The 4,111-nt window shown below is 44.6% G+C and overlaps 1 long non-coding RNA gene across 1 annotated transcript; it reads left to right on the plus strand.

Annotated features, from left to right (window-relative positions):
- Positions 1-2,918: 2,918 nt before the first annotated feature.
- On the plus strand, positions 2,919-3,472 carry LOC120442342. The gene is made up of 3 exons (XR_005614676.1): positions 2,919-3,138; positions 3,214-3,302; positions 3,382-3,472. It is a non-coding gene; the product is annotated as an uncharacterized LOC120442342 (long non-coding RNA).
- Positions 3,473-4,111: the final 639 nt, after the last annotated feature.

A 4,111-nucleotide genomic window follows, 5' to 3' on the forward strand; every position in this document is an offset into this window, starting at 1 on the left:
TAATTACATCTGAGACTTTGTTTCATTGTAAGATTATAACAGTGATGGCAATATAATTGTTTATTGTTCAGCAGAACAGTGTCCAGTATGTTGGCTGTTATACTTTGTTGTGTTTGAAAATAAAAGTTGGGCTGATTTTAACATCATTACAAAAAGTGTTGTTAATTATTTTTAATCACATTCAGGTTACCACAAATTGTTTTTTCATGTAGTTGAACTTGAAATGTTTGTCAGTAGGTAAACAATTAGTATTGTACAGTCAGAGATATCAAGTTATTCTTAATACTGCAGACTTGCAATTAATAAGTTGTTCTAACAATTCAATTCAATTCAATTCAATTTTATTTATATAGCGCCAAATCACAACAAAAGTCGCCTCAAGGTGCTTTATATTGTACAGTAGATCGCACAATAATAAATACAGAGAAAAACCCAACAATCATATGACCCCCTATGAGCAAGCACTTTGGCGACAGTGGGAAGGAAAAACTCCCTTTTAACAGGAAGAAACCTCCGGCAGAACCAGGCTCAGGGAGGGGCGGGGCCATCTGATGAGATGAGATGATGAGATAGCCTTTATTTGTCAGTTGCAGGTCTTTTGCCCGCAACCGAGATGACAGACCTTGCCGACTGTACATACAATACACAAACATCACATTGGGGAGACAGGTCAGGCTAGGTAGCGAGGAAAAAAACATCGAAATGTGTAACACAAAAGGATAATACAGGAATGCACAGATATCAACACACCATAGCACAATAAACACAGACAAGCAACATGGGAAAGAGTTCCAGTGTGTACATCTGATCTGGGACCGCTGCAATCTTCAACTGCGCCTCCAACTGACCCGATGTCCACATCAGAGGGGAGGTAAGCGTTGGAGGTGGCGTTGGATCCGGGGTAGGGAGGGTGATGCGTCGGTGAGTGCTTATCAGTATCAGTATATGTATGTGTGTGCGTGTCCAGAGTTCAGCTGAGACAGTGTCCTTCGCCCTGCCAGGCGAAGTAAACAGTCTTCCAGCCAACCCAGGTGGCCTTGCATGGAATGGGAAGGAACAGACTCAACAGTCGTATCAGGGTGTTTTGTTCAGCTCCAGCCTTGCAGCTGGCGCCAAAGGGGTATCCGCATAAGTGATGTTATTTTTTTACTTTAGTGCGAACAGCTCATATGAATTTCAAAGCAGTTCTACAGTCCAACACTGGTCTCTCAATCTCCCGTTGGAGAGCCGCAAGCTTCGCCATACTTGCGTTCTGTGATGTTGTCACTTCTTGTGCTCAAGGAGCCAATGTCTGAGAACTCACGGCAGTGTGCCTCCCCGAGATGTCATCCAATTTTGCGCCCAGAGATGTTATTCCGGGCTAGCCCTTCCAAGATGTATCCAGTCTGCAGTCAGAGATCTTATTCTGAGTATTCACAGCAGCCATAGCCTCTCCAAGATCTTATCTGTGCTGACTCAATGACCCCATTCTGAGAAACTCACGCCTCTCCCATCGTTCCAATCCCAGCGGGCAGCCTTGTGGGGGTTTGAACAGCCGGTTCCGCTTTCTTAATTCTTCGATAAGTCAGAGCCAAGCCAGCTCCAATCAGCCAGAACCCTGTTATCATGGTTCCGAATAGGTAGATATCTTCACCACTCAGGCTCACCCAAGCCCAAACTTCTCGATGAGAAAGGGGTGTCAATTGCATTTAGGGACCAGTTGATCCAATCCATAATTCTCTTTTAGGTTTTAGAGAACAGACTGTGAGAGAGTGTTCCAGGGAAAATACAAAGAAAAACACGAGACTAGACAAGGACATAAGCAGGGAAGATAAGGGAGAGGAGAAAAAGTGCGTCCGCCTCCTCCTGCTGCGACCGGTTGGGGTGAGAGAAGGAAAACAGGATAAAGACATGCTGTGGAAGAGAGACAGAGATTAATAACAGATATTATTCGATGCAGAGAGGTCTATTAACACATAGTGAGTGAGAAAGGTGACTGGAAAGGAAAAACTCAATGCATCATGGGAATCCCCGGCAGCTCACGTCTATTGCAGCATAACTAAGGGAGGATTCAGGGTCACCTGGTCCAGCCCTAACTATATGCTTTAGCAAAAGGAAAGTTTTAAGCCTAATCTTGAAAGTAGAGATAGTGTCTGTCTCCTGAATCCAAACTGGAAGCTGGTTCCACAGAAGAGGGGCCTGAAAACTGAAGGCTCTGCCTCCCATTCTACTTTTAAATACTCTAGGAACAACAAGTAGGCCTGCAGTGTGAGAGCGAAGTGCTCTAATAGGGTGATATGGTACTACAAGGTCATTAAGATAAGATGGGGCCTGATTATTTAAGACCTTGTATGTGAGGAGCAGGATTTTGAATTCTGGATTTAACAGGAAGCCAATGAAGGGAAGCCAAAACAGGAGAAATATGCTCTCTCTTTCTAGTCCCTGTCAGGACTCTTGCTGCAGCATTTTGGATCAGCTGAAGGCTTTTCAGGGAGTTTTAGGACATCCTGATAATAAAAATTACAGTAGTCCAGCCTGGAAGTAATAAATGCATGAACTAGTTTTTCAGCGTCACTCTGAGACAGGATATTTCTAATTTTAGAGATGTTGCTAAATGGAAGAAAGCAGTCTTACATATTTGTTTAATATGTGCGTTGAAGGACATGTCCTGGTCAAAATGACTCAAGGTTCCTCACAGTGTTACTGGAGGCCAAGGTAATGCCATCCAGAGTAAGAATCTGCTTAGATACCATATTTCTAAGATTTTCAGGGCCGAGTACAATAACCTCAGTTTTATCTGAATTAAGAAGCAGAAAGTTAGCGGCCATCCAGGTCTTTATGTCTTTAAGACATTCCTGCAGTTTAACTAATTGGTGTGTGTTACCTGTGTAGCCGGAGGGGCTACTCGCTTTTTCTTCCTCTCTCGCCCCCACTTGCGCTACTGCTTTCTCTCTCTCCCTCCTGTGCTTGCTCCCGCTGCGCGCTTACGTCAACTAGGAGCACACCTGTATATTGATTACAGGGCGGCGTTCACCTGTATAAAGAGAAGCCGGGTTCTTTCGTTGGATTATTTCCTCCCGAGCTTCTGGTGCGATACAGCGGTAGACTCTGGCTTGCTGGTTAAATTACTGAGGTGATCAGGTCGCGTGATTGCTACAGGTAGGTCTCCTCTTCGATTTCTGATCTCTCCCTAACGTCGGCAATTAGTAGTTATATTTTCTGCGCCCGCTACAGCGCGGCTGTTTTTCTTTCCTTTGCTCCAGCCGTGGTGAGGAGACGCGTGAGTGCATCCGCCGTGCAGTACAGCGCCTCCAAGTTCTGGGGTAAGCCGCTTATTTTATAGCTGCTAGTTTTGTAAATTAAAGAAGACTAAGGTTAGTTTTGCCTTTTTCTTATTTGTAGGGTTTGATTGCTGCCGTGCCCTCTCGGGGACCAACCGCCTGCTTTGGTTACGCAGAGAGTCGGGCACCTGCCCTGCTGCTGTCTTGTTTTGTTGATTTTGTTATATTATGGTTAATCTGTCAGCGGCCCAGTTTTCCTCTGTAGCTTGCCTTTCCACGCCCTTTTGGATTATTGTTCCCTCCAGCTTTTGTGGCTGGTCGGGCGATTCTCGCCATATACTGGGCGGTTATACGAACTGGTACTGCCTTTCCCCTTTCTCCCAGCTGTGGGAAGTTGTGTGAGACTGAGCAGACCAAGGATAATCGGACCCAGCACCAGCTGTGGGCTGGTTCGCCGAGTGAAAGTATTTTTTAATCAGTGCTCTGTGGTGTATAACTGGGTGTGTTGTATCACCGACTTTTGTTTTCCTTTAATTGTTTCTTTCTTTTGTTTTCTAGGTTGAGAGCTTGTTTATGTCCCATGTTTTTATCCTTTTTAATGTGTTTATCTCGTGCTTTTATTTCAGCGAACTGAGGATTTACCAGCGGCCGTGGGACCTCAGGTGGCGGGTCGTTTTCCACACTTCTTTTGTTGTACAGCACCAGGTGAATAAACTATAGTAGGTTTTTTGTGTGGTTTTCTTTTGGTCCACCGCTGCTGGTAAGTCCCAGTTGTGTATTTATTTTTATTGTAATTTGGGACACCGTTTTAGATATTCAGTGCGCTGTTGTTTTGTTTTTCATTTCACATT

This window comes from Oreochromis aureus, linkage group 1 (assembly GCF_013358895.1).
Source record: "Oreochromis aureus strain Israel breed Guangdong linkage group 1, ZZ_aureus, whole genome shotgun sequence".
NCBI lineage: Eukaryota > Metazoa > Chordata > Actinopteri > Cichliformes > Cichlidae > Oreochromis > Oreochromis aureus.